This window comes from Zonotrichia albicollis, chromosome 7 (genome assembly GCF_047830755.1).
Source record: "Zonotrichia albicollis isolate bZonAlb1 chromosome 7, bZonAlb1.hap1, whole genome shotgun sequence".
Lineage (NCBI taxonomy): Eukaryota > Metazoa > Chordata > Aves > Passeriformes > Passerellidae > Zonotrichia > Zonotrichia albicollis.
Genome location: NC_133825.1, coordinates 37,668,823 through 37,691,294, shown reverse-complemented (window position 1 = coordinate 37,691,294; position 22,472 = coordinate 37,668,823).

The following is a 22,472-nucleotide window of genomic DNA, read 5'->3' as shown; positions in this document are numbered from 1 at the left end:
GCCAGCCCAATAGCTTCCTGCCTGCAGGAAGGAAAGAAAAGACCTGCTTTAAAATTTAAAACACTTGGAAACAGCACTAGAAGTGCTTCTTGGTTAAGAATTATTGCTATTCCTAGTGTGGCTAGAAAACCTTGAATGTAAGCTATAGGATAGTGTGTCTTTAATCAGTGTCTGCAGCAGGTTAATAGCTACTGCTCTCCTCACCTTTACAAGTGATCCTTTCAGGTCATCTTTTTCTTATGGCTGGGCTCCCTGTGATCTGCCTGCTGGCTGGCAATGACTTTTTGCATCATCCCCTTGTCTGTTGCTGCAACAGGGCAGGGGATAACAAGCAGCAGCCCATCTCGCTGCCCCATACATCATGGACAAGATCTGTATTCTGACAGTTGCATTTTGTCTCCTACTTTCTGAGCAATGTTTCCTCAGAAAGTCAGGAAACAAAAGTATCCTCAGGTTTGATTGAAGACCCAGGGCAGGCAGACACATCCTCCAGACCACCTCGGGAGATCTGGTTGCTGGGAGTTGCTGTCTTCCTAAATTCTATCAAGGGAGAGCAAGAAAGCTGCCAGGGCTTTGCTTTTCTGTGTGGTCTCACAGTTTCACCTGTTCTTCCATTTGTGTTCCTGCCTGCTGGCAGCCAGGAATGAAACCAGCCGAGACCTAACGTTAGCAAGCCCTGACTAGTGCATTATATATAATGAATTTTGTCTCTTATATCTGGGGTGACTGGGCAACACCCGTCATAGGTGGAACATGGATAGAAAAACAGAGTCACTGTTTACATGAAGCCAGTAGTGAGACACAGCATGGGTTTGGAGGAAGCAGGGAGATTTTCATGAGAAATAAACCAAAGTTCCTGCCATGACCTGTGTGTCACTGATGCAGTGGCAAATCTCTGTGCAGTGATTTCCCACAGAGCCACATCCTGCCCTTGAAGATCAGAAAAAGATCATTTTGGCTCTTATTAATAAAGATCTTGGTGGCAGCCTCTTGCCCAGCTGTTCCATCCTTGATGAACCAGCTCTATGTTCCCAGCCTGGCAGAAAAACCATGTCCCAGTTTTCCCTCCAGGAAGCTGTGTTTCAGGAGCAGGGGAAGGTGCAGCTCTGTCATGCTCAGTGGGAGAAGTTGCGCACACGTGCTTCAGAGCAGGACTGTATCGGCTGCTTGCAATTCTCTGAGGGTCCCGGGTGTTTGCAAAGGCAGCTCTGTCAATCAATAAAAAGCAATCACAGTAACGAAGTATCAAGTAGGAAGAAAAGATTTCAAGCTCTACATTGTTGAGGGATTGGGGGTTTTCTTTAAATGAGGCAAGAGAGGCTGGGAAAGCAGAACCCATCAGGGATGACAAATCTGTTTCTTTTGCATGGGGGAAGTGGCAGGACCGCAGCCCCTCTGACCAGATCCAATAACAAGGGAAAAACTGAGAGAGGACCCCCTTTCTGCAGACACAAAGGACAAGCCAGTGGCGGCGACTTTCTCTCTGAAAAGTCACGTTTGCCAGGGGAGGCTGTGAAATACAAGACGTTCCCAAGAGCTTGTTCCCTTCCCGTCCCCCCCAGTCTGGGGAAGGGAATCATTCTGATTTCGTTTTTATTATCGTTATTTCCTCTTGGGTGAGTGCTGGGAAAGTGGTGAATTTTGCAGCTGCCCAAGAGTCAGTGGGAAGGGGGATGTGAAGGATGCATGCCAGAGCAAGGGTCCCTTCTCACCTTTTCCCTGCCTTCCCAAGGGACAAGGCATAACTAAAACAAAGCATCTCTTGTTGTCTTTGCCCTCCAACTATTTCCCCCCCAGCAGGACCTGTGGGGTAGTTTGTGGCAGTGCCCCAGTCATGCAGGAGTGTGCTGGCTGCATTGGCAAAGGGATAAGGAAAGGCATTTATCTCACCAACTGTTTAGGAAGCAAGTCATGAGCTGCCTTATACTGGAGGAGAAGTTGCTGGGGACTCTGGTTAGCAAGGTTGGTTAGAGATGGGGAGCTCCCTCCTGCCAGTGCTTGCCAAACTGGCCCATCTTGCCTGGTCCTAACAGGGCTTTTTTAGTGCCTTTTTTAGAGATAGGTCACTCAAGTAATCTTCTGTAATTAAACCGTACACAAACTGTGGCAGTCTTTACCTGCAGCCATGCAGTCTCCAATGGGGCAAAACTCTTTCCTGCCATAGCAACATCAATTAAAAAAACAATCAATGAGATCTCTACCTGGCAACCAAAATCTCCCCTGATCCATGGAGATAAGGGCTGGATGTGATTGTACACGGTCTGGGAAGGCCTGAGACAGGGTCTGGAATTGCTGTGAAGGGATATAGGTCAGTTACACTCTGTTCCATGTCTCTGATGCTAGCTTGTGAGGAATTTTAAGTAGTGTTTTATAGGTATGAATTCATTACAGGCACAACCCAGACAGGTGAGTAAGGTAGGGAAAAGGACATATCCACTGCCACTTTTGCAGAGGAGAGATGTTCAATGTCCTTACACCTAAACTTTCCTACAGGGCAGCTGTAGTCCCTGCACCAGCTTCATCTCTTACCTCTCCTCCCTCCTCCACCTTGTGCTCACTCTCTTTGATTGCACTGATTGCCAGAGAAGCACCCTCACAAAAAACCCAGACTCTGATGGTCTTTGAAGCTACTGATAGCATGAGCCATTGCAGTGGCAGGAGGGAATGGAGGTGCCATGGGCTGTGGGGGCCTCACCAGTGTCTCCCACATGGATAACAGTCTTGCAGTATAATGTGTGCTGTCGCTCCAAGAGTGACAGAACAAAATGACAGAACAAAAATGCAGAACAAAATCCCCTAATTTATTCTATGTTCTAGCAGAGCTGCTTCTTTAACCAAGTGGCAGCACCTTGGGCTTCAGTGCTGCAGGCCCTGAGTATAAGGCGAGCTGCTCCAGCTGGGCACTGGCTGCGACTCTTTCCCTGGCCATGACATTCCAACTCAGCCTGGAGAGCTGTTGCATCTGCCTGCCTCAAGCCTTAGCTCTCTGTCAGTAGAGATCTTGTCTCAGAGACAGGGTGAGCTGTTCTTCCCATCCTCTGTGGGCTTTGTCCTCACTGGGGAGATGCAGATGTGGAGGGAAAGGTGCCCTCTTGGCAGGATGCGCACAGCTGTACAGATGCTGTCTGGAAGGCATCTACTTGCCTTTCCAGAGAAGAGAATAAGAGAAAAACTACCACTCAATTCCAGCTTTCTTCATGGGAGCAACACTTGCCATTGTTGTCCACCTTTGTCAAATCAGAGACAGTGCTGGTCCCAGGGTTCACCAAGCTTTTAGTAAGGGTCTGACCAAGAATAACACTGGTTTTGCTGAGTACTGCTTCCAGTCCAGCAAACAGCCTTCAGACTGGGCCATAGGAGATGGGAGGAAGAAAAGAGGACAAATTTATTCAGTGAAATTAATGGAGTGACACTGGATGTTAATGGACTATTTACCAACATGTCCTCCTCTGTTTTTCACTTAGTCTGAGAAGCTGCCCTGCCCTCAGCTATGCCCATTGCACTTTCCCCCCAGTTTGTTTAGGACTCACAAGGAAGGGCCCCTCTCTAACAGGAACTCCAGAGCCAGACAGAAGACCTGACTCAGCTTACCTGAGTGTCTAAGCCCACATGTTCTCACTCCCACCTTGTCTATACATGCTGGCAGGAAAGATGAAGTTGAACAAACCATTTACACGCCAAGTGGATTAGCCAAATTGTGTTAAGCTCCCGCAGGGATGTCCTTGTTCACAGCTTTCATTTGATTTCTTTTTCAAAAGCCCACCAAGCTGAATGTGATTATGGCCTCTTAATCCTGCCTGCATGTGTCCACGTGGGGTTAATGCAGTGTAATAGATGCCCTTTACAAGTGCACACTGGTGACCATTGCTGCATGGCTAAACTCTCAAGCCCAGATGTTCAGCAGATGTAAACCCAAAGCATAGACTCTGACTGCTACTCTTTGGCCAAAAAGCTGCTCTCACAGCTAAAATATCGAAGGGAAACTCCATCTTCCCAAGGCTGAGCAGCAAATCTGTGTCAGAAGCAAGAACCACTGTTGGCACTCAGATCCAGACTGGTTCAACTCCTGCAGAGCCCAACACCCTTGGCAGATCTAGTCTGTGATCAGAACTTGCTTTTTCCCGGAGGTTAAGTGGTACGAGAGTCCCAACCCCATCAGGAGTGCTGCCCTTCCAGTCTGATCCCCACTTGTCAGCATGTGCAAGCCCCTGCCCAGGGGTGGCTCTGCTGACAGGCAGATTTCATTGTGGAGTATCACTTTCTTAAGGCAGAAGCTACAAATAAAATGTCATTGCAGCCAAACAGCAACAGTGGAAATCCATAGAGCTGCTCTGCTAGGTACTGCAAACCTGTCTGGCTCTGCCCAGCCAGTCATGGGAGACCGTAAAACACATGGGAAGATATTAGAATTGCTGCCTTTTACAAATAAGGAACCGAACCGATGTTGCCTTCAAGGAAGAACGTCCACAAAGGGCAGAGGGAGTTATTCCCCAAATCCATTCTGTGAATCACACTTAAAAACAAATCCATGCCTTGGTGCAGCAGGACTTGCCCTGTCCAGAGCACCTCTCCCTGTTTTCACAGAAGAAACATCCCCAAGCCACTCACACATTTACAAGGAAGTTTGTCACAGTAAGATGTGCAAGGTGCTTCATTTAGGGAGAGAAACCTGCCATGGTTCAGTCCTATTATCAGCAAGAAAAACCAAACAAACCTCAAAGTCCCTCTTGTCCAGAGACAAGGGGGATGGAACCACAGGGGGTAATTTCCATAACTCTTTCAGCCACCACTCAGCACACAAACTCTCTTTTCTCAAAGTCAGACCGCCTGCCAGGGGAGCAAATCCATTCCCCTGGTATCTCAGGACTGTATCACATAATCGCCTTAATAAAGCAATCAAGTCCCAGATTAAAAACAGTTAAAAAACAGATTTCTACCCCACTGAAAGGTTTTTTTTCCAGAACATCACTAGGAGGAAACCTCCTTAAAATGTGTTGGTTTTGCTGGACTGACCAAAAATAAAAAATAACATTCCTCCCAACAAGTAAACGGTAAAACTGTTATTTCCCCATGGAAACTGTTGGGTTAGCCAGAATGATATTTTCCATTAAAAATGTTTTGCTGGAGAATTCCCAACAAGTCAGGCAGCTGCATCACTGATTTTAATCGAATTTAGAAATTCTTGATTCCCTTTGTTCTTAAACTTATATTTAGGAGCAGGGATGGTTACAGATCTGTCTGCCTCCTTCACCAGCAATGTAATGTCACCCACCAAGTGACACATACGAAGAAAGATAGCAATGAAAACCCAACGTAGCTCTTGCTACACTCGCTGCTCCCCAGGCAGAGGCATAATCTCTCACAAGGCAGCCTCAGCTCTCAGAGCCCCCTTGATCTCCAGCTGGTTCTTTGGAGATGCTCATTTTCCTAAGCACAGCTCTAACAGTGAGGCTGTGCTGAATTCACAGATAATCAGTACCTAATTGGATTAGGAGCTGATAATATCTTTGACCTTTTTTTAATGGCTTGCCTGGCCTGGCTTTCTGCAAGGCTGAGGCTTAATTTTAGGCAGGAGGTTTTTCCACAAGTGAAGCGTGACCCTGTTAACCTCTGAATCAGAGAGGTGACCTTCCCTCTCCCCAAGCACTGTGGAGCTGCTGGAGATTGTGAGGTACACATGGGCTTCACAAATCTGTGCACAAACAGACTGAACCTACCTACAGAAGTCAGAGTCAGGACCTGATTTTCAGCCAGAGCTGTGCTGGTATTGGACTAAATCCTCAAACAGAAATGATGAGTCAAAGGAGTGTGAAGCTCCTGTGTAGTCGGTGTCCCTGCCAGTGTCAGCTGCACAAGTCACCTCCTTTCCTCATCAGTTCTTCCACATGCAGTTCAGGGGAAATGAATCACCAGTGCAACAAAGGATCCGGAGATAGGGATATTGGGTGCTTGTGAGACAAAGCCACAGGGATGCTCGTGCATTTGTGTGGTTACATCTTGCTCTGGCTCACCTAGTCCCATCATTGCAGCTGAGTGTGTGCTCCCACACAAGTGAGTGGGTTCCTGCACAAGCCCAGTACAGCTGAGAGCAGAGACAGTGTTTCTGTTACACCTAACTCATGCCCAGCACAGACACACTGTATTTTGGGGCACTGGGATTTAAGGAGACGCAGGGAGCACGAGGGGAGGGAAGGCTGCCTGATGAACAGCAGATGTTGGTGATCATTGGATGGAGCTGTTAATTTAACTGGAGTTTATTGAATAGCAATTAGGTTGGGGTCTCATTACTGTAGCCAAGTGGCACAAAGATGTGCTGTAAAAACCCAGGGAAGAGGAATGTGCACCGGCACAGTGACAACACTGATGGCGTATTTAGGACCTGGAGCAGTAAACCTTCTCACTTGCCCAGAGTTCCTTCACCTGGGTGGTGCTGGCTGGAGCTTGGCACCTGAACTGAGCTGCTGGGTTTGTCTCAAGATGGGACACTGCAAACACAGTGAAGGGTAGTGAGTGTGTGTGCTTGGGGAGCAGAGGAGAGCAGACAAACAAAGGTCTGAAAACAGGGTCAGTGAAGAGGTGGGAGTGACATCCTGGGTAACACAGCAGCTCTCTTGCTCAGCCAGAGACAGGGATGGAAACAGGACACAGGGTGGAAGAAGGGTTTGGCAGTCTGTAAGATACATTCAGGTGTCCTAACCTGCCAGGGGATGGGACAGGGTGTCTTGATGCTTTAGAAACAGCATTACCACAAAACAAGCAGAGCAGCACTACAGCAGGGTGGGTTTCCATTGCATGTGGCAGTCAGAGACCACATATTTAATTGCTGCTTCTCCAGGAAGCTGGGATTTGTGTTTCACACCTCTGCTGTGTAGAGTGGCCCTGACACTGACAGGGAGGGAGGTCAGTGCTCTGCTCCTGCTGAATGTGGGCATGAGATCCACCAAGCCTGTCTCCCAAGAAAGCCCCAAAGGTGCTCACATCAGCACAGCCTGAGTAGTTGGTGTGGCTTAAACAGTGCAGAGAGGGCAAAGGCACATTCCTACCCCTGCACAGCCTGACCTGAGCCTTTCAATGTCCAGTGCAGAGTAAAACCCAAAGAGAGGATAGAGGCAGGACAGAAATGTCCCAAGCAGAGCTTGCTTCTAATACAGGAGACATACACAGACATATTCAAAACCACATTCACTCTCCTAATGGCAAGATTATATCTTGCTTCTGTCTTGGGGGAGATATCAAATGATCCACGTTCAAAAAAACCGAAAAACTTCCACTAATGAACAAATTGCCAAACTAGAGTGCAGCAGGGATTTGGAGGGTTAAAATGTTTGGGATTAATTAACTGATTAATTAAGTCCTCACATCAGCCTTCATTCCTGCAGCCCTGCTATTGCATGAGGGATGTACTGGGAATGTGTGATCCTGTCAGTATGATGCAGGAAGGCTGGGGGGAAGGTGCTCAGCAAGGGAATTTTACAGACACATTTGTGATTGTGGGGTTAAAGTTGGCTATGCTCTGCAGACCTCGTGTGAGACACCTTCACACCTCTGCCCTGATTGGAGAGGCTGCACATCAGGGCTGCTGGTTGCTTTGACATCTGAAAAGAAAAACATAGTTCTCAAAAGCCAAAGGGATTTCTCTCCCCTGAGGGCATGGGGCTTCCCTTCTCTGTGCCTTGCTGGGACGGTGACAGCAGCCCTGCTCTGCTCAGCAGTCCGTGATTCCCAGTGCCTGCTTATCCTGGAGAAAGGGAGCAGTGGGCGTTGCAGTGTGGTCTCAGAGGACAGTAGCTGTGGGGCTTTTTGCACGGGTCTCTAGCCCCATCTGAGTATTTAACGCTCAAAATTGGGACCCTTCATTTCATGACTGGCCAATCTTATTGCCTGGAGAAAAAAAAGGCCTAATGCTTTTAGCTTTGTCTCCCTTCCCTCCTGACCCACAAAACAACCAAAGGAAACCTGTCCATGCCATGAGGCCACCTGTCTGCTTCCCATGTCCTGACTTGGTAGATATCTATTCACCAAACGTACTGTTGGTGGATCTGGAGGACCATCTGCTCCCTGGTACAGCCTTCAAGACTTGAAATACTGCTGTACTCAGTACTGATACAACCCATGCTCTTCCCACAGTCAGTGGGCTTAGTGTCTGGAAGGGTGCAAACGACTTTGGTTCATTAACGAGACCTGGCTTGGGCACTTCTCTTGCACTTTTACAAAGCTGTGCTAGCAGATCCCTTGTACATCAAGAACAGTTTTGCAACCCCTCCCATCAGAGTAAGTGGGAAAATAAAGAAACTCAAATGGGTTTGTACACACAAGAGTTGACCATGAATCTGAAGAAGGTATTTTTATGTAAAGCACAAGCAAAAAAAGTATAATGGTTACAGCAGGGGATAAAGTATGCCCAGGCAGATTAAAATAGCCTGCCTTGGAGATATCCTTCTAAGAGTGGATGACACCAGCTTAGCCTGTCTCACATGTGTTTGTTTTGCTGGGTGCAAGCACAGCAAAGGAAATGGCAACCGGAGCTCAGCCCACCACTGCTTCACAGCTTCACACTATAAATAAGGCATCGAGCTATTGCACCCACCAAATTCTTCCCTGTCTTCCGGTCTACGGCAGTGTAGTGTCTGGGCTATGTATAGCATCAGCCCCTTTGTGCTACCAGGTGTTTTCTCTAAAGCCCTGGCTCCAGGATTCTGGGATTACATGGTCACCTCTGGGTTTTTTTGGAAAAAAAGAAAGTAGACGCCGGAAATAAAAAATTAAGATTAGAATTCAAATGCATCTAAATAGAGCTGATCTGTTTTGCTTAAACACTTCTTATGGAGAAAAATGTGGTTATTCCAGCATAAAGATCCTTCTGAGGAAAATATTTTGATACAAGATTTTTATTTTCTGATCAGGAGAATCAAAGCAACAATACAAATCATTCCAGCTTCAAATTCCCAGGCTGAGCAACAAGCTTCATTTTAAAATATGACAAGAAATTTCCTCTTCCCAAGTTGCATGTCCAATGGTGAAAGAGATTTTTCTTGCTGGTGTTTTCACTTTCTACATTCATGATTTAGCTGCAATCTGCAGTTTGGAGATTTTTTTCTTTTGCCTTCTGGAGTTTCAACATTTCCCTCTGATTCCCCGCTGAGTATGATTTGGAAACACCAAGATTTCCAGCAAGTGAAAGTTTCTGTTTATTTTCCTGCATTGCCAGGCAGACAAGACAGAGGGTAAAGAGAAGTTACGCCCAGTTCCAGGCAGAATGTTTTGGTTCTGTGTATGAACATTGATTCTTGGTGCTGGCTGCCTCAAAGGCCCTGACTCAGTCCCAGGTGAGCGCTGTGAGTGTGTGGAAGTACCACAACAGCTCTCCCTGGGTGCTCTGCCTGCAGAATATCTTGTTGCAAAGGCACAGGGCTATTCTGCAGAAGATGAACAATTTCCAGATTGCAAACCCCACAAGTGTCACTGATCATTTGCCACCTGCAAAGGAGGGATTAAACCACAGTTGGTAGAAATGCAATTTTCATCAGGTGTCAAGTAGGTGGCACAGGCTGTAAAGTCTGCAACATCCACACTTGAGGTCAGGCGGGCTTACCCAGCAAGATGAGTAATTTCTACTGTTTTCAGAGTGAGATTCTTCAGCAGCTGAGCTCACCTGGGGGCCTGAAGCAGTTCTCCCACTGGGCATAGGCCTGAGCTTACCTGGAAACAGAAGAGACTTCTTGTCATCAGGTGCTGAGCAGCAGCACTGCTGACATCCTTGCTCTGTCCATTCATTCCAGCCATGCCTCTGAGGGTCCTCATAGTCCACATAGAATCACATAAAATTCTTATTCTTCATTAATTTACTGTAATTGCAGCAGTGCCTGGACAACCCCAGGGAGATGCTGGTCCAACTGCTGGAGCTATTGCGTATCTCCAGGGCACCAGACAGGTCAGCATCTAAGAAGAGAAGATGGATGCACAGTGCAATGAAAAGAAACACAGTGACTCCTGTTTCAGAGGCAGGAGAAATGGAGCGGAAAAAAAAGATTAAGTCCTGGACTCCCCCAGAAAGTTTTGCTGATGAAGGTTTGAGTGTATCTATGAACTGGCAAATTCCCCAGGTATGAGTGAACCAGGCAGCAGGGTCAGGCATCCCCCTTTGCAATCCCTGGCTCTGCTGTCATTGGAAAACACTTGGGTTTAGTACATCCTGGATGCGCACTGGGATGTGCAAACTGCTTTTCATCCCCACGGCTCTGAAGCTGCAACTCCAACTTCCCCGTTGCTCTGGGAGGGCAGAGCTGAGGGTTTGCTGGTGCTGGCTGGAGGGGGTCCAACCCCATGCAGGGAGTGTGGGTGCCACTCACTCTGAAGATGGGGTGCTGGGGACAAAGAAGTTCTCCTCACTCAGAGAAACTTGGCAATGCCAGCCAGGACGGCCTGAAGAGCTTGATGATCCATCAGCCCCATGGTGCATCAGAAATAGGGTGAAAGGAGGCAGCAGGCTGCATCAGCCATGAGCTGGACGTGTGAATCCATCAAGTGACCTCGCTGATCTGTTTTTGGGTACAGCAGGAATTTACATGGACTCTGAGATGTACCAGTCAGGCAGAGGGTCAGAGAAGCCTCCAGAGTATGTTCCAGCACCCTCTGCACGACCACCATGCACCCAAAGTCACCATCCGAGTGTTTGGGCAGCAGGGATGGGTGACAGCAGAGAGCCCCCGGCGAGGGAGGGCTGTGCCGTGCTGGGAGGGCAGCTCCGGAGCTGACTCGAGGGGATGCTGCTGTGAGTCAGAGGCAGGATGCTCTGAGTGCAGGGCTGCGGGCAGGGGGGAGCGGGGGCTGCAGGCAGGGGGGAGCTGCCAGCACAGCCTCCCGGCACACAGTGCTGACACTTCTTTTTGTTCAGCCTGACAGCGAGCACCTGGTGCCCCACGCGCGGAGCCGGCGGCCGCAGCGAGCGCAGACACACACACGCGCTCAGCCCCGCAGCTTGGAATCGATGCAAACATATGCTGCCATTAATGTGAAAATCACTCCTGGAAACATGAGGGTCCCTCTATTCACGGCCTTCCCCTCTCCCTGCAGGGAGGAGGGGGGTCAAGTGCAGACCTTTTATGTGAAATCCCTGAAAGGGACAAGGGGGAGAGAGGGGGAGATGGATGGGGCTGATTGTGATAGGGAAAACGGGACAACAGCCCAGACTAACATACAGGAGCTGCTCTCCTGCCACGAGCTGTACTAAATCTGCAGTGCTGCCTTCCTTTCTCTATAGTCAAATGTCTCACTGGGGCTGCCAGTTTTGCCCTTGCCTATTTCTGATAAATGCAGGAAAGGGCTCTGTAGAATGGTGTGACCAGATGCTGCAATGGTGGGTGCTCATGTAGGAACTGAGGGGGTAAATTTCTGAGGCGGTGGCAAGCCCCCCTTGCAATGCCTCCCAGCATTTAAAAAAAATGCTGATGAGGAGTGCTTGCTAGAGTAGTTGTGGCGACCAGCTCTGGAGTACCCAGTCTTCCCCTAAAGCACAGCATATATTTTGGCCAGCCCTGGTGTGCATGACTATATCAGCAGAGGCTGGTTATCTGGATGCTGCTCCTGTGCCTCATTGCGGTGCTTCAGTCTGCTTGCTGCAGACATTTGCAGCAGACTCCTCTCCTCTTTGGGCAAAGTGGCTTTTCTGATATCCTCTATACCACTGCTTGCCTGCTGTGAAACACCCCAAGTTCTTTGCTCTGACAGTGGCAGTGTGGACGTGGGTGGGCAAGTTTGGTTCACAAAGCATCAGGGGTCTGTAAAACAGCTGGAAGGGCTCTCTGTGAATCTGAATGAGAAAAGGGACACAGCTGACATTAGAGGAACCAAATGGAGTTTCTGAACCTCTCAGTTGTTTGTCAAAGGCTTTAGAGCAACACTGTGAGATGTCACTAAAGTGTCTTGCCCCACCTCCCCCATAGACAGGCTAGGTCCCTTGTCTGTCCTGTACAGAAACAGCTTTATGTCAGCAAGATTCTTCTACATATCTGCAAAATCCCTGCAAAACCTCTTCTGGGCTGTCCTCGGTTGTTGGTCTGATACAAAAAAAATCCTCTTCAAAGCTTGGAAAACACCACTTTTCTTTGCATTTTGTTTCTCAGCACTGAGCTTTTCTTTGAGGGAGAAAATTTTCCTGGATCAGCTTTATGCCCATCTCAGACTCATCTGAAAGCACCTGGTACTTTACAGCATCTCCAGTTTGTTTCCTTGTGATGTCCTAGACCAAGCACGTGTGCTGAATTCCCCAGCATCTGGCCATCGCCCATATCTATCTGTTGGAAGCTGAATGCATCTCTGATTTGGGAAATCAATCACACTTAATTGAAGGGTGATTGTTTTCACATACAAGCCTGCCACATCACTTTCATCTTTATCACATTCTCTTTCTCTCTGGGTTTTGCGTGACAAGATACTGCAGAGCAGGAGAGAAGAGGTTGCTGACCTTGGACCTGGATATAATTGAAAAAAGGAGGGCAGCATCTTCCTTTCTCTCCTTGGTGGATCAGTTTGCATTTCCTTCAGCGGTGGGATTGAGCACGTGCATATGCACCCAGAGCCATATTTAATGCAGCCTTACACACAGCTGTGCTGCCATGCTGCACAGCAGAGGAGCTGGCACCCAGCATGGCCTGCAATTGCTGTGCCATGGAGGTCTGGCCCCTCAGCGAACCACAGCAGGGAAGGGGGAACAACTCAGCATTGGTCTGATGTGGCAGTGTTTTGGGTGCCTGGTGTTTCAGAGTGACTCTGGGCATCCTGAAGAGTAGACACAGGAAGAACAGCATGGCTTTTTAATAAAATTTTGGGGCAAGCCTGTTTTCTGTTCCACCGTGCTTTTTGCCAGGCCACACTAGAGATTGTCTTGAACCAGGATTCAGTCTTCTTTTACTGGAACATTATGCTGCACAGCAGGGCTGTGATTTCCTTCAAGAGCTTCCATCACACAGATGGTGCATGAGCAGTCCCTCCCTGTGGGCTTTTGCAAGGACTTGTGCAGTCCAGTCCCATGTGGCCACCTGTATTGTCACCCCACTGGGATGTACCAGTCCGAACTGCTGCTAAGCTCTCAGCTCACAGGGATGTCTTCCTGTCTGTACCAGCAAGCTGAATTGTAAGCTGCTCCCCAGACTCCAGTTTGAAGGTCTCTATAGTATTGACTTTCTCGCACTTGGAAGTGCCTCATTTATCTTATGCTCTGCATTTGTCTTTCCTGCCAGTGTAGTAGTAAGCAGCTGAAGCTTGCTGCCAGCTTTTCTCCCTTAATGATATTCCACATATGCAGACAAGGATCTGAATCAGAGCTCTGGAGTCAGTTGCCACTTCCTCACTTTGGAGAAATGTATCTTTACACAGTAGCCTTCCTTTGCAGTTTGTCTTGGGGCTTGGCAGTGAAGTAGCCCCAATACCTACCTCTGAAGGCTGTGGTCCAGGGCATGTGTCCAGATTTTAGACTCATTTGAAGGCTGATTGTGTCAACAGGAAGGCTTCTGCTGGCTCTGATGGCTCTTGGACTGGGCAGTCCCAACTATATCCAACTTTGGCTCTTTTCCACTGGGGACAGATTTATCCCTTCCAGATGCAGGGAGAGCCTTTCCCAGCAAAGACCCAATACAAGCCTTTACCAGACAAAGGGTCTTTTCTAGATAGCATGAAAGGAATTTTAGGTTCCTGTGGGTGGATGGTGCCTGTTTATTCTTATGTATCTTCACCACAGGCTTCTCTTTCTGACAGGTGCTGATGACTTGCAGCCCAGGCAGACAGGACTGAGAAGGGTAGAAGAACCGGATTGTGGATGGAGCTGTGGGTTTCATTGATTTCTAAATAAAACTTTCATCAAGACACAGAAACCCACTGCCCTCCCAATTTTATAAAGCTCTTGTCAATCTCTGATACAGCTGCCAGGGCAACAAAAAAAAGCTGCTGGCATCATTGTGAAGATGTGTACACAAGCAGAAGAATGGGTGGGGAGTTGAACATCTTCCCTCCTGGAGAGGAATCAGAGCCCAAGCCCAGCACCCTGCAGTGTACCCATCCCTGGCTTTCCCTCAGGGCCAAGTCACCCCACCATGCTGAGTATGCTCTGCTTTCTCTGGGCCTGCTCTTGCCCAGAGGGGATTTGTGTTTGCAATTAACTTTCTGGTGACTGTGTGGGCTACAAATGACACTTTACAGAGGCACAGTGGAGGTGGGCAAGGAAGGAGTGTGATGTTCACCAAGGCTGGGGGTACATGGGCAGAGCTCTGTACTGGCCCAAGGATTAAATGAGGTCGCTGAGGTCTCCTTAAGATGGTAGAAGGTCACCGTCTTCTCCCAAACCTGCTTTCTGAAAGGTGACAGGAGTGACTCTAGGGAGCCAGCAGGACAACATTTTGCTGCAAACTGTGTCTTTGGTGGAGCCTTCCCCATCACTGGGAGGTGGTAGACTCACTCCTCCCAAGGCTCGTGGAGGACACACAATCTCCTCGCCCAGAAAATGCCATGTTCTGGAGCAGGAGGATGGAGAAATCAAGCCAAAAGCAACGATCCAAGCATTATTTGCCTCTTGTACAAAATTTGATGAAAACAGATGGAACATTTGAAGGTTTTTATTAAAAAAAAACATCAAAGCCCAAAAATTTGAAAGCAATCTTGTATTTGCTATTTGTCTTCTCAGGCTTTGTTTTTCCCTCTTGGCAAAAAAATAATTGACAACATTTTCCATCACCAAAAAATTGCCCTACTGAGAATTAAGTATAAAGTCTTCCGTGTTGAGCAAAGATGAGAGGAAGGAGAAATGGTTCAGATTCTCTTGGCTTAGTCCAAGAGGGACTGGAGATCGGCTGAGAGTCTGTCTGTCTGTCCAGCATCCAGAGGGAGTAGAGACTCTCCCGAGCACTCTGAGTTGTTCCTGTGCCTCCCTAAGGTGGCAAAGTTCTCCTTTGTGAGCATGAGGAATATCTGCCATTTTCACCAGTGCCTGGGAGCCCAGAATGAGCAACTTTTGCTGGCTGGCAGAGGGACCCACTGGAGTTTTCAGGGACGATCATCTGTGCTGAGAAAGGGAGATATCATATTGAGGGTGTATGGGGCAGTGAACCACAGGGTGTCCTGGGGTCACCACAGGGTGAACTGGGCACATCCCCAAGATAACAACCAATGAATGCTGCAGTGGCCACAGCATCTTGTCCTTGGAAGCCTCTTTACCTGCAAGAGTCAAGAGACTGGAGCCAAATGCCTTCACTCTCATCCATCAGCAGGGATGGAGGAGCCCAAGGCCTCCCTCCTCCTTCTTCCACTGGCATTTGATTCAGACATACACTAAAAAAGGAGCTGTCGGTTAAAGTAAGAGCTGCTTTTCCAGCTCCCAGAGGATCCCCCTGGTGTGACCTGCAAGGTGTTGCAATCCCTCTCTGCCACCGGCCTGCCTGGTTTTTGTCACACATGCACACACCTTCCTCCCCCTTCCACAGTGCTTATCGCAAGCGTTTTGGTAGAACTGCCCTTGTCATATAAATCTAAACATAATTCTCTCTTTCCTGTTAAGCTAAAGAAAATAAACGTGTAGGGCTGTTACTGGAAGCCAAGCTGTAGGACTGCCCTAAATTCTCTTCTTATTGAGTCTGGGCTGAAAATCACTCAATTCTGCTGAGGACACACATCTATGCTTGCACACACAGGGAGGGAAGGTGGGAGGGGGAGGGAGAGAAAGAGAGAGAGAGAAAGACAGAGAGAGAGAGAGAGGACACGGTGTGTATAAATATCTCCAGCTCTCTAGATAGTCGGCAGATTTATTCCGCTGCCAAGCCTGCAGAAAATTGACTTGTTTCATGGAGGCAGGCTATTGACACATTACCGCAAGGAGGGTTAGGAGAGAAAGCGGTGCGGCTGGCGCCCCTCTATTATACGATAATGTAATCAGCATTGTGGGAAATGACTGTGGGTAAAATGGCATCGCTGACATTTATATTAGAGGATATTGATGGCAGGAACTGTGACCACATCTATCGTACCTCCCGTTTGCCAGGATTGACACAGACGGCTCTTGTTGGCTGGATTTCCTCTCTCTCTTTCTCTCTCTCTCCTTCCTCTTAGCTCCGTTGCTCGCTGCTGTCACTGCAGATAGATAATTGAAAAATGGATCTCACCTTTCCAGCAAACAGGAGTGGTTCAGGCAATTACTGCAGAGGTTATCTACTCAATCTCGAGGCCTCTTCTCAGAGAGAGATTCAGAGGAAATTGGATTTTACATGGATGTTTTATTCTACAAGGGCTTTAGTATAAACAGAGGCAAGGAGACACCAGCAGACTGTATGGGTGAGGATCACATGCAGAGGGGTAGGTGAGGTTTTGACAGGGGTGCTTGGCTGTAGATGCGGTGGTAATACCATTTAGCAGTCCTCTGCAGAATTTCTGATTTCAATTTTTTTGAGGTTGCTATTGGTTTTTCTTTTCATGTTTCACAGGGTTTTTTTAAAGTGGAGGCAGAGAGAGGCTATGTCCACTTGCAACAATTTGGCTATATTTTGCCCCTGGAATTTTAAAATTAAAGGGGGTTGTTCCCAAAGGAAAGAAAGGCAAAGAGAGATCAAAATGCTCTGAAGATGAGAGGGCAGAGGAGAGCAAGATGTATTAAAAGAGCTCTGCAAACTGTCTGGCTCTGAAAAGAGAGGAAATTCTCTCAGGCAGGGAATATTGCCCATAGGCCTATTTTCCATCAGTATCCTTGAAGATCATTACACCTTGAGGTGTGTGGTCATACGAGAGGCAAAAATATACCCATGATCCTTTCGTACACGCTGCAATGCAAGGCTTTGGGCTGAGCTTGGTGGCCATCCAGCTCTTCAAAGCAATTTGCAGCTGGTACCCTTGCCCTCAGAAACTGCTGAGCCAGGGAGGCCAGAGAAGGGCACTGAGGGTCTTGGTAACCTTGGCAATTTCAGTGAGCACACAGGAAGGCTGTGAGGTGACCCTGAGAAAGGCTTGGCAGATGTGTCTGATCAGGTACCAACTTCCCAAGAACAGCAGACTAAAGTAGGGTTTGCCTGGGAGTTTTTGGAAGAAACTCATTCCCCATTTAGGGAAATTCACCCATCTTTTCACATTTTATGTTACCCTTTCATAGGTACCACTTTTTCATGTGGGGTGTTTTCACATGTGGGTAAATACTCATGCATGTGGGCAACAGCAAAGGTCCTTGCACTATCCAATTGGTTTTACTCCCAGCCAGTGCAGGATGTGTGGGAGCACAGCGTTGCACCAACAGCTCTTAAACTGTTATCCCAGATGGAAGCAGCAGGGATGGTTTTGCAGGAGAAGAAATTCAGCCCAGCATTAGACAGTCTCATCAGCCCCTTGCTGTCCCCAGCAGAGATTCTCACCATCCATGGGTTCTGCTCTGCAGCCCTGGCTCTCTGCCCCCTGCCACGTGCCGCAGTCCTGCTGTCCATCACCAGCTTTTTCGCACTCTCCTCTGTCTGTCCCCTGATGTCAGTGCTAGAGGTGCTCATCTCTCTGGCTGATCAAATCATTCCTGACGTGCACAGTGGCAGACTCTTCCTCACTGTAAGTCTGTCTCCAAGGTGCTAGATGAGGTCCTGCTCTCTCTTCCCCAGACAGTGAGAAGGCAGAGGTGGGGAGGGCAGTGAGGAGGGGGTAGGATGTGCTCTCCCAGCCTTCACACCTCTTCTCTCCATGATGCTGGAAGCTAGAGGGCCCCCACAGCCTATTGCCTATTCTGGCAGTGAATGCAAAGCTGGAGATGGAGCCAAATGACTTTTAATGAGCAACAAAATCCCCATTTTCGAATGAAAGAAGAGATGAGCGGCTGGAGCTCAAGCCTAAGGCAGTGATGGCTGTTATGTTTCTCAAGATCCCTGGATCTGGGAGGGATGTTTTTTGGGAAGCTGAGCAGAAGTAATGTGGCTGATCCTAACCCAAAATTTCCCAGCATTAACTGGCAGGCTGGAATGGGGAGAGGAGGTCCAGGACAAGTAAGGCTTTGTGTTTGCACTCGTCCTGCATCAGTCCTTGCCTTCCAGTGGTGGCCATGAGAAAAGGTCTGGCTTCCTGAAACAGGACTCCAAAGCAGTCATCTAGGTTCTGTAGAAAGAGGTGGCCAAGCTCTCTGAAACTGGCTCATTAAAAAAAAAGATGCACGGGGGCAAGCATGTGGAGTTCAAATTTTCATCTTGATTTTTGCGCATCTTTTTTGAGTAAAGGAAATATTGAGTGATGTGACCCTTACCTGCATCTTTTGAAGAATGACAAAACTCTGCTTTTTGAGCCGCAAAAGATAGACCAAAAGAGGGTGAGAAGAGGAAGAAATTTTAAAAATATTTCAAATCACAGTGAAATAACACATCGGCTTCATTTCCCTCTGAATTTTTTCATTTAAAGAAAAAGGCAATGAAATGCTGCTGAAATGACATTTTTGACAAAGTGCCATTTTCCAGCATGACCTCTTGGACCCACTCACACCAGTGCTGCTAACTAGTTCTGCATTCATCAAAGGCTGCAGGAGCAGGGGGCAGAGCAGCGTGTGCTGATGAGCACAAGCCCCTTGGATTTTCAGCACAAGCCTCAGATTTTTTTCCACTCCCCAGCACTCCCCAGGTCTAAATCCCAGAGCAGTTTTCACTGGAGATGTTCAGGCTGAGCTATTGGTGTCTGTGGTCATCAAGAACCTTCTCTTGTGGATGTGATTTACTCCTGGGGGTTGCTGGTTCCTGACAGGCTTGTGCCGATACAGCTTTGGAAGGGAGCATGGATGCAGAAGACAGTGAGCTTTCCATCTCCAAGGTGTTGGTCCCAGTGGACAACCTCAAGTTAGCACATAAAGAAATGCAGAGTGCCAGAGTGAGACTGTGCTGTGTCACACAGAGAAGACAGCAAGGCTCCTGCTTTCCCTGCTTTCAAAATCAGGAGCATATGGTACCCAAGGCAGAATCAGGGACCACACTACTGCCAAAGGTCTTAGTGATTGACCACTGTAGGTTCTGAACACCACAAAAAATCCCCTAATATATCCAAAAGCCTAGTGGCTGAGCTGGATGTCCTGGTACACTGTCTCCTCTATAACCTCTGTAATTGTCCTGAATATGGCATTTGCTTTCATTACTTTGCCTAGATTGCTGTGGACTGTTATTACCTACCCAGAAATAGCTGCTGTGTTCCACCTTGGAGGAGACTGCATGCCACAGAAGTGGTGAGAAGGCTTTGCTGCTAAATAAGCTTTCTTGAAGTGGGATAGATGCCATGAGACTTAACTTCCTTTAAAAGCTTGAAGCTTCTTGGGTGGAGGAGCCCAACATTATTTTATTAGAATTACCACAATTGTTAGTGGTATTACTAGTATCAATCTTATTATACACATAATATCTGCTCAGGATGTGAAATAATGAATCTTGACTAGCTGAGGGAAATGCTGGGTCTCAAGCCATGTTTCCCTGGTGGGCACATAGTGATTGTCTACCAATGATCCCAACCCCATCATAGGAGAGGATGTAAGCCCTGGAGATCTTGTAAAATGCAAGACATGAGCATGTTGTTACTTTAGTCAATTTTCCTTGGTACTACCCTACTTTGGTGACATATGCACCTTGAATAGGGGTCCTGCCTGTCTTTCCAGCCCCAGAACAAAAAGAACTGTCTTCAAATTGCTCCCAGGCCTGATTTAGAGATGTTTAAAAGGTCCTGTGCTCTGCTCAGCTGGTGGTAGGACCAGCTAAAAGGTAGGACCTTTTCCTATGTCCTTGCCCTGGCCATGCCAGCCTTTACTCCTAAACAGAGCATCTTTTGAGCTTTGCTCTCCTCACTTCTCTTGGTATGAACCCGTGGGCAGGAGGAAGGTGGGAAGGATCCATGGCATTGATCAATAACTCTTTCCTGTCCAGCCAGGAACCCAACCCTCTCAACTTTATTGCTGCAACCAGATCCCGGCTCGAGGGATGTTACAGCAACCGGCCTGGGCCATGGGGGCCAGAAGAACAAATAACTCCCTAACAGGCATGACTTCAGCCAGCACATGCCCCGCTGCCCGGATAGCTCCTCTGACAGAGGAAGCCCCTGTGAGGATTTACAAGTCCCAACCACTTCCTGAAATCTCCACTCCCGCTTGTTATCTCACCCTCCCATCACCTGCAGGGTCCGGATACTGTTTGAAGGGACAGGAGAGCCCTGAGGAGGAAGAGGAGGAGGTGTGTGAGTCCTGCTGATCTGGCCATTAGGCTGGGGGGTGGCAATGGACCCCAACGATGAAATATCTGAGCACTCTGGCTCAGTCTTTTTATTACCTGCAATGGAAAATGAGTGCCAGCTGCAAATCAGGGATTTCAACAGCCTCTCTGAAGGCATGTCAAGCATTTTATGGCTGGAAATACATTTAGGGTTTATTATGGGCTGCCCACTGATCTTTCCTGCATGCACAGAGTGGCTGGACCCTGTTCCCACCCTGTATTTGGATGGAAAGGGGTCCCCACAAATTGATCGGTTTTCGGATAGCAAATTGATTGGTTCCATTTGCTGCTTCTCTACTTTCTTTATCCTGAGCAAGGATTTAACCTCACATTGTGACAGGCTGGAAGCTGATTTGGAGGACAGCCTCAGCTTGCAGTGGGATGCAGCATATGTTGCAGACCTGTCAAATGTCACACAGAACACCACTTGCCCCATGGGTCCCCCCACAGAAGAGCAGGCTCTCCCCTTCCAGGCACTGTGCCTTCACCTCCTCAAGCTTCAGCTCTCAACATCTGTAAATTCCACACCTTCATGGAGGAGCACCCCAATCTTCCAGTCCCATGCTGGGGTCTTGGAAAAGTGAGCCAGCTAATGGGAACTGGACCACTTAGAGGTGGGAAGCTGGCAAGATAGGATATAGCAACACAGCTTTGCAAACCAGCCTGCAAGCTATACAGGAGCCAGGGCACAGCCTGAGCTGATGGAGAAACCAATCTTTTGGCTTCGCTTCAAGACATGCCACAGCCATGTCTTCATTGCACCATGCACACCTCAACCATCCAAGTCCTTCTGTAATACCAAGTGCTTTACAGCTCCTTTCAATTTCTTATTCACTGGCCTCCTCTCTTCTTGTTGCACTAACGTCACATTTGGAAACTTCCTCTACCAAAAAAATGGACGGGAATTTCCCTGCAGTGTCTTGGTGTTAAAAATTTGGATCTTGAAGGCCAGCGGAAAGTCATCACTGCTGGTGGTAAAACAGGAGAGGAGGGATAAAATCAGGGATGTATGTGGGGGAAGGACAAAGAACAAAGGAAGGAAACTGGGAGTGCCACTGGAGTAAACCTGAGGAGCTGTGGGCAAGGTCAAGGTCTGCTATCTTGTCACCCCTGAGAGAACAGGGTTGCAAGGTCTCAAGCGGAAGAACCACAGTCCAAAAGCAAGCTGGGGAAAATGGGGCTGTAAATCAGTTCCTGCCCAGTGCTGCGACAGCTCTTTTGGCCTGAGCCATGGCTGACATCTTGCCCAAAGCCATGGCAACCATTCTGGCCTGTGCCGTGGCTGTGACCTTGGCTAACCCACCCCAGCTGGCCACTCAGTCTACAAGCACACCTCCCTGCCATTTCGTGTCTGAATTCGCTCTAGAAACAATGAGTCCTTCATTAAACTCATGGTGCCCATGGCCTTCTCAATAAGGAAGGGCCGTAGCACCCCTTGGTGCCTTGGCTTTGGGTGCTGCTTTCTTGGCAGCCATTCCCTCAGGAGATGAGGAGCAACACTGCCGGTGTCCAGCGGGGATCCCAGAGTGGATGCCCATCCCCTTGCTTACTCTTGCTACCATCTGCTGGAAGGAATCAGCCTGTGCACTTGCCTGCCGTGTGGAAACTCTTGGGAGCAATAATGGGAGGGCACGAGAGCAGCACTGGGGTGAATCTGCCCATGGACAAAACAAGGATAGGCGCCATTCTGGGGTGAATCTGCCTGCTCTCTGCCTTCCCACCCTGTGTTCAGAGGGACCAGGACACCCAAGTATCTCTCTTAGAACTATTTAAAGACTGGAATTTAGGAGGCTTCCTTGACTGACACCATCCTGCTCCAGAGCCTGGCACAAGGCATTGGTTTGGTCTGAACTTCAGTTTCCCTGTTGCTACTTAAAACACTAACCTTTGGTGTGGCTCCATCCCCACCATTTGACTCACTGTGAGTGTAAACATTGTCCCTTCCTAGATAGGTGCCATCACCTTCACCATGTTCCCATCCCTGCTCCTCCCCACCATTCCCAAAACAATTCCCATTGAGCAGTGCTCCCCTGTCCCAGAAACCCAGCCATGCCTTGAATGAGGCATGAGGGCTGCTCATCTGTGACCATCTGGGGGGAAAAAATGTGCTGAAAGCCAGAATATCTTCTCAACACACTCTCCTGTGCAAGCTGAGCTTGGGACTGAAGACAGTCAGTACCAGGCTGGAAGCTTCTGTATTTTTGTTATGGGTTGTTGAACAAACCACACAGTTTTACC